Raw genomic sequence first — 8,981 nt, forward strand, 5'->3', positions numbered from 1 at the left:
TGTTGGGAAACTGCAGAGCGCAAGCAGTGACTGTAGGGAGGAAGTGAAGCTAATTAGAGTTCACCTGGAACGAGAACTGACCTTACCATCTGGACGAGACCGCACACATGTCTGCTATCAGCCACTGACCACACAGTACTGACCGTGTGCAGCTGATCTGAGACCAGTTCTGCAGACTGAGCCTTAACATAGTCAATAAGAAGGATACAAAGTAAATGCCATCAGGAATCAGAAGTGTGATTCATAAACAATCCCAAGGGTGTCACAGAAAAACATTCCAGATGCAGTTACTGCAAAAAAATATTTTAAGCTATTAAGTCACACTAATGTATGAATCGCATTGCATTACATGACAAACCATTATAAAACCAAGTGAAACCTGACAACTTAAACTTGGTTTGATGGTTTTATCTAATTGCAACATTTTAACTTAAGTGTGTGCAAATAGGGTCACACATCCTATTTTGGTGTCTGCATCAAATTAAATTTACTTAAAAAATATATATATATATATATTAAAAGCTTTTCAAAAAATGTTTAAAAAAACTTTTGTGAAAATAAAACGTCAAAATATGCATGTATATCTCTTTATGATAAATGCAACATTCTGGTTCCAGCGTCATGATTTGCTTCAAGCTTTCAAGAGTCCAGAGCTCCAAAAATAACCATAATAAATGCATGAATGAAGAAACAAAAATGAGACTGTTTATTTCTCACTGTCATTTGGCTATCCGAGAGATTGTGAGAACATTCGTAACTATTCCAAATACATGTCAAACATGGCAGCGACAGCAGTAAGTCTGGCTCCGCATTCAGCTCAATTATCTCTCCTCAGAACTTCATGGAGTTTTTTCTTGAATCCTGGGAGTGGTGTGATGAAACCGCATATTTCCATTGCTTGTCGAGTGACAACAGAGAAGCAGGTCATGATACCAACACGACTGCTGGAAAGAGCTCCATCTGCCATTAGCTCACTGGAATAACAGCACTATTATAGTACAGTCGACAGGAACAGCCTGGGTTAGTTTGGGTGAAGCCTCTGTGCCATCACATTATGTCTTTAGTCTAAGAGTCTGTGTCAGTAAGATTTTTTTATTTTAAGGATGCATTAAATTGACAGTAAAGACAAAAGATTTCCATTTCTAATAAAGGGTATACTTCTAAACTTTCTATTCATCAGAGAATCCTTAATAAAATATTGTATGACCGTTTCCACAGAAATATTGGACAGCACAACTGTTTTCAACATTGATAATAATCAGAAATATTTATTGAGGAGCAAATCAGAATATTAGAATGATTTCTGAAGATCATGTGACACTGAAGACTGGCTGGAAATTCAGCTGCGCATCACAGAAATAAATTACATTTTAACAGATATTCACATAGAGAACAGTTATTTGAAATAGTAAAAGTATTACTGATTCTACTGTATTTTTGATCAAATAAATGCAGCCTCGGTGAACAGAAGAAACTTACCATCCCTGACCTTTTGAAAGAGAACCATTAATGTTCATTAATGAGAGCTTAATGACCAAGATTATTGATAATATTGAAAAACCTGGAAAAACTGTTCATCCCAAAGCACTTCCTGTTGGATGAAAACAAAATGTGAATGTGAAGCCCATTCTCCTTCCTTAATCAATGAGAAAAAAAAAAATTAGTTAAAAAGTGGGTGGCACATGTTTGAATAGAGCCAGACATAATGCAAAGTTTATTAATACAATGGTTAAATACGTAAGTTATTTGTCTATTGGCTACCATTATTCTGTTAGTGACACTGTAAAAGTAAAGTCATTTCAGAAGAGCAAATTACATTTTTTGACATCACAAGAAAAACATGCTTCATGATGACCTCTGAAGGGAAACATTCACACAATTTGCATGACTTAAAATCTCATTTGTGAGATGTAATTAAAGTGAGAACAAATGGAGACTTTTGCTGAAAATTCCTGCTTTTCATATTTTTCTTCCACAAATGAAATGCTCCAGTAATCTCACATATCTTCTCTACAGTTATAAAAGAAATTGCAATAATGTCTCAAGCTGTGCACCCATTTGCCAAGAAACAGTCTGCAATTAAACAAGAGAGATCTCAAAATGAACTCCGACCCGTCTCATCAACTCCAGAAATATCAAAGCATCTAAAGCAAAGTAGACTGCCCTGCTCTCGGTTACTGAAGCCCTGCGACTGGCAAGAGCAGCTTCAAAATCCTCAGTACTCATTTTGCTGGACCTGTCTGCTGCTTTTGACACTGTTAATCACCAGATTCTCCTGTCCACCCTCAGAAAGATGGGCATCTCTGGAACCGCACTCCAGTGGCTTAACTCCTACCTTTCTGATAGATCCTTCATGGTGTCTTGGAGGGGGTGAGGTTTCTAAGTCACAACAACTTGCTACTGGGGTTCCTCAAGGCTCAGTACTTGGACCACTTCTCTTCTCCATCTACATGACGTCATTAGGATCTGTCATTCAGAAGCATGGCTTTTCCTATCACTGCTATGCTGATGACACTCAACTCTACTTCTAATTCCAACCAGATGACCCGACGGTAGTTGCTCGCATTTCAGCCTGTCTGAGTGACATTTCTAGCTGGATGAATGACCATCACCTTCAGCTCAACCTTACTAAGACTGAACTGCTGGTGGTTCCAGCTAACCCATTGTTTCATCACAACTTCTCTATACAGCTGGGTTCATCAACCATAACTCCTTCCAGGACAGCCAGAAACCTAGGAGTTGAGCTTCACAGACCATATTGCTACAACGACCCGGTCCTGTAGATTTGCCTTATTCAACATTAGGAAGATTAGACCCTTCCTGTCAGAGCAAGCCACCCAACTTCCTGTCCAAGCTCTTGTTCTCTCCAGACTGGACTATTGCAATGCTCTCCTGGCGGGCCTTCCTGCATGTACTATCAAGCCTCTGCATCTGATCCAGAATGCAGCAGTGAGGGTTGTCTTCAATGAGCCAAAAACAGCTCATGTTACTCTTCTCCTCATCAGGTTACACTGGCTACCAGTAGCCGCTCGCATCAAATTCAAGGTACTGATACTCGCCTACAAGACGACCACTGGCACGGCACCAACATACCTAAACTCACTAGTTCAATCTTATGCGCCCTCCAGAAGCTTGCGTTCTGCAAGTGAACGCATCGCCTTGTGTTGCCATCCCAAAGAGGTTCAAAATCACTCTCACAGACTTTTTCCTGGACTGCTCCCAGCTTGTGGAATGACCTCCCGATCTCAATTCGAACAGCTGAGTCTTTACTCATTTTAAAAAACATCTAAAGACTCATCTTTTTTTCGCTTGCACTTAACCAACTAATACTAGTACTTACCTTTTTCTTTTTTTGTCTATCATATTCTAACAAAAAAAAAAAAAAAAAAAACCTGGCTACGTGTTCTGTACTAGACTAACTGAGACTTGTCATAGCACTTGTATACCGTTGTTGTTTTCTCGTTGATCTGATTGTTTCTACTGTTCTCATTTGTAAGTCGCTTTGGATAAACACGTCTGCTAAATGATTAAATGTAAATGTAAGTATCTTATGTACAGTACTTCATCAGAATGATACAAAAGGTTTTAGCACTTGCTATGTGAACACACACACACACACAAAGGTTAAAAATGACTGCACTGGAATCGAATGGGAAGCAAATTTTGTCTAGTGGAAACTTTTGGTACAAAGCCCAAACAATTTGATTTTTTTTTTTTTTTATGTCAACCTTAAATTTGGTACACAGCTTGTTTAGATTTATGGGCTTGATTTTCAGTTAGTTTTACCAAGTTTTGGAAAATATATATTTCACATAAAATTAAATTTTTTTATTTTTGTGCATTTTTCACAATATCAGCTTAAACTTCTACAAGATTTTTTTTTTTCTTTTTCACCTCAGAAATTTTGTCAAGTGTCTTCTTCAAAAAGAGACCAAACTTAAGTCTGTGCTCAAAAACTTACAATATTTACTACAGTTTAAGTCGGAAATATCATTTTCAGGTTTATACTCAAAAAAAGTGGTTAAAGGGTAATAAATGGATTATAATTATAATAAATATAATTTAGTATCATAAAATCCCCTAAAATAGAAAATATGAAATAAAAAAACATTGTCCTATATTACGGATCCTATATCATTAATTAAAATATAGTACATACATTTCATTTAAATAAATAATAAAGGAACAAACTCGCCTTCCACACAAGCAGCACTAGAAGTTTAAGCATTACGGCAAAAACAAAGAGAGCAGAATAACAGCTAGATCACATGCTCAATTCTATTCTGTGTGTGTTAAAATGCGCTGATTTGGACGCAGGCTCTGTGGTGGGCCTGAGTTATCAGGAGAAAGTTTCTATGGGTGGTCAAGAGGACGACCGCAGGCCTCCAGTCTGGCAAAACTCCCGAGCCACATACACACCCCTGCTGCTCCCCAAAAACAAACAGCTCTAAAACAGCCTTTGTCTTTACATTATACACTTCCATTCCTCAAGCTGTGCTCTGGTGGCTTAGAAACAAAACATCATATCAATGAGCAAAATCATAAACACGTCGCATCTTTTGTGGAGGTGTACATCCAGTGTACAAAGTATGTAGTCGCCGTTGAGATAATTATGGTCAATTTTGGGTGTAATTTTGCAAGTTAATGGGCGATGCAAGTTCTCGCTGAAGAAAAACAGCCTGTGGCCACTTCTGGCCAAACGTCAACTGAATCAACTCCTTCTAAAAAACTCATGCAATGTTTTCACATGCAAAATCAGCTCCCCAGCAACACCGAATCGGCGCTCTTGCGTGATAGCTGTTATTCATTACAGATTTTCCATAAACAGATAAATAAGTAATGCTTTGATTTTTTATTTATTTTTTTCGTTAAGAAAATACTTTTTTATTTTTCTTGTTTATTCCCCAAAATCCCACTGATGTTATGGCTTTGGCTATTTTCTAAGCTAAGCTGGAAGCAATTGAATTTTGTTTCTGCTACAGTGCGAGCTTTGTGAAATATGATATATTATAAATTTACTTCAGATTTTCATGTTTTCCAGTTCAATATACTGAAATATTTACACTTCAAAAGCTCTTACCTAAACTTGAAGGGGTTTGAATGCTTAAAAAAAAACTGATTGTTATTAAATAAGTGCACACTTTAGTTTTCGAAAAACTGAACCAGACATATTTTACATTATATGTAATGCAAAACGCATATTTAGACCTTACATATCAAATATGGTGCAACAGCTGATTATAAAAAGTCTGGAAAATATCAAGTCAAATTTAGGCACTTTCTAAATCGACTCTTAAGAGCTGACGGACAGCAAACAGTGTCTGTAAACTATAACTTTTGCGAGGCACTGACAAAACCCCCTTTACCTTTCAGCAAGCAAGAGAACGGGCCGAATGCAACTGTGGCTCTTTTGTGCTCATGTCTGATCAAGCAGAACGTTCTGGAGAGGAGAGATGGGTTTAATGGATGAGGGAAGAGAAGCTTGTAAAGAAAAAAAAGAAAAAAACTTTATGACTTTGACTGTAGAATAACGAGACAAAGCAGAGGAAGAAAGTGACTTTTACATGTGCTTTGGGTGAATCCTAATGATTCACGATAACAAGGGTTTCTTTTGTCTGTTTCTCTCCGTGTGCAGTGACATGTTCAATATACTTTACTGAAAGGGCTTCATAATCAGTGCTCCTACAGCAAACACAGCTATTACCTAGAGCTCGTTTAAGACCGTCTTGGTTCTTTGGTCATTGCATTTTATGCTTCTGCTCTTACTTGGTGTCCAACCAAAGTCAAGTCACATCACAACCCCTGACATATTAAAATGACTATTAAAACTGCTCTTAAAGGGACCCTTTGTGAAAAAGAAGTGCACTTAATTGAATTGAATGTGCACTTGCAGTGTACTTCAAATCTTTAAAGTATATATATATAAAAAAAACTGTACTTGTAAGATAATATTAATGATATAAAAGGTCACTTAAAGTGAGTACACACTTCAGTACACTTTTAAAAAGTAAACTTTAAAATAATGTCCAATTAAATGTTTTACTTTTTAAATCCTTATGTTTTAATGTTTTAACATTCTTGTACACTTTGATGTGTTGAATTACATACTAAAGGTCTTCATAATTTTAACTGTAGGGTGTTATTTGATGAAACATTTAAAATTAATATGTTTTAAATTAAATTGCAACTTAATCATAACAAAATAATGCATAATTAAAATATATTTGAATATGACAGAAGTTACAATAAAAATGACATTAAAGTATATTTAAGTTTACTATAAATGCTTGACAGTAATTACAAAATGACATATAAATACATACTTAATACTTCATGTGAATATTTAAATTTAACTGATTGCATTTCATATAAATGTAAAATTTAAATATCATGCAGTTAACATTACATTTAGTTTGCATTTAAATATATATTTTTAAAGTACATTTTTTTCATAATAAGTACTCTCATGTGTACTAATTTTTCACAAGAGACATTTCACCCAAAATAAAAATTTATTTTTCGTTATTTCGTTATTAAGCTTAGCTTAGAAAATAGTCAAAGCCATAACATCAGTGGGATTTTTGGGAATAAACAAGAAAAATAAAAAAGTATTTTCTTAAAGAAACAATTAATAAAAAATCAAAGCATTACTTATTTATCTGTTCATGCAGTTAACATTACATTTACTTTGCATTTAAATATATATTTTTAAAGTATATTTTTTTCATAATAAGTACTCTTTTTAAAAGTATGCTCATGTGTACTAATTTTTCACAAGAGACATTTCACCCAAAATAAAAAAAATATTTTTCGTTATTCCTACTGTGGAGCACAAAAGAACTGTTTTTGTCCAAACAATGGAAGTCAATGGGGTCCTAAACAACATTGGACCTGATTAACTTTCATTGTATGAAAAAATACTGTGACTTTTTTCAAAATATTTTCATACAGGTTTATAAAGATATAAGGGTGAATAAGTAATGACACAGTTTTCATTTTTTGTGTGAACTGTCCTTTTAAGACAGAGATGGAGATCTGCATGCTACTGGATGACGTATACTTGCTGAAACTTCACCCAGTACAGTTGCCATATTGTTTCTCTTTTGATTCCCAAAAAGGGGAAGTGACAACATGACAGAGTGATTGGGGACAAATTCCTGCTCCTGCCTAGACGACTTCCCAGCAGGCAACGTCTGCTTTGTCTTTGCAACAGAGATCTTACTGTGATGATGATGGACCGTCCCAGAACCAGAGTCCATGAAGAGCCGAAAGAACCTTCAGCTTTTTTTAGGACTGAAATAATCAATTCACCACTATCACCATTTCACAATAACTTTTAATGATAAAAAGACCCAATTTTGAAAGGATGCATATTAAAATTGAGTGTCACATTTGACTACAACATACATAAGAACCAATGGTATTTTTAAATCTAAACATGAATGCAAGTGAGACCAAGGACTTCAATGTTGATCTTTCCATCACAGAAGACTTGAAATATTGTGTGCATTTTCTGAAAACTGATGCATAAACTTCCAACACAAACCAAAGTCTATTTTCAGACTGTCACCTGATTATTTACTTAAATTTAATTCAATTAAAACTTGAAAAATGCATGACATTTACATGGAAAGGCAAGAAAAGCAAAGAAATACGGAGACTGATGTGACAGGATATGAGCCATAAATTTGATTGATTGGATGGAAATGATTTTATTTTGGCATAATGAATGCTACATTTTAACTACTAACATTAAACTAAACAGGAGCAGTGCTAGAATAGGAACTAAAGAGGCCATAGAGACTTTAAAAAAGTAGGCGTTTTGAGTCAAGGCATAAAGAAAGATCACAATATGAGAGAGAAGACTATAATGTGGGTGGGAAAAAAAGAGATAGGGAATGACAAATAAGTTTGCGTGAAAATTATCCAGAGTAGGTGCGAACCGGGAGTTTCTGGAAGCTTTCCTGTCGTAATATCGTTATTGTTTCTTCACCTGGTGGTCTAAGCTCAAGTTCAGAGGATAAATCTGGGCATGTAAGTGAACTCGCACCAAGAGATTCAGTAGTGATCTTAGTTTTCACCACTCAGAGATCCGCATGTCACCCCGAAATACCCGTTAAGCCTCGTCCAGACAGTGACATATTAGTGAGAAGGAGCCAAACCACATCAGTGTGCCATTATTAACAGCAGACTTTATGGTTCACAAAAGCTGAGAAATATGCTCCTTGTTTTTCCAGCTTAGCGAGAGTGTGAGCTTGTTGAGAGGTCGTTTCAATCTCCTGACTTATGCGGCATCCTTTTTTCAGCCAGCTCAATACACGGAGGACTGAACTTCAAGACACCTTTCTCTCGCTGACGTCAGAGCGAGCGCATGTTATTCACATCGCCGGCTAAAACTGCAAGCAATACGGTGAGAGCTGCAGTCAGTCGTACTCCCACTGCATGCCTTCAGTCCTCAGGAACGACGTCACCTCTCTCGCAGCGAATAGATCTTCATTGCATTATCAAGAGGTTTGACAGGGGAATGATGAAAGACATGCTCCATACGTTGCTTCTGAGTTCTTAAAAGTTTTCCTGAAGTGAACACATCCACGTTCAGACTCAAGCAGAGCCCTAATTGGGGCCCCGTGAGTTGGTTCGTAATAAATGAGAAGATTTCTATTCCAAGGCACTTCACCCATTCTACACTGGTAGCAATCAGTCATACCTTACATTAAAACACAACAGCCAGGACTATCAAAACAACCAGTTAAGTAAACCAGTAACAGTAATACACACAGGAAATTCATACAATGCATGCACACTGAAACTCATATTCACATAGTTTTGCACCTGTTGAATTTGTTGCTTTAAATAAACATTTATAGAGTCTATATATTTATGCGCTGGACAGATGTTGTCAAGTAACCTAAAATAAGTGATCATTTGTCTTCAAGTTAAAACCTTTACACACAAACAAAAGCACTTCTTAAGGTAGAGCT

The sequence above is a fragment of the Cyprinus carpio genome, chromosome A12 (assembly GCF_018340385.1).
Source record: "Cyprinus carpio isolate SPL01 chromosome A12, ASM1834038v1, whole genome shotgun sequence".
Taxonomy (NCBI): Eukaryota; Metazoa; Chordata; class Actinopteri; order Cypriniformes; family Cyprinidae; genus Cyprinus; species Cyprinus carpio.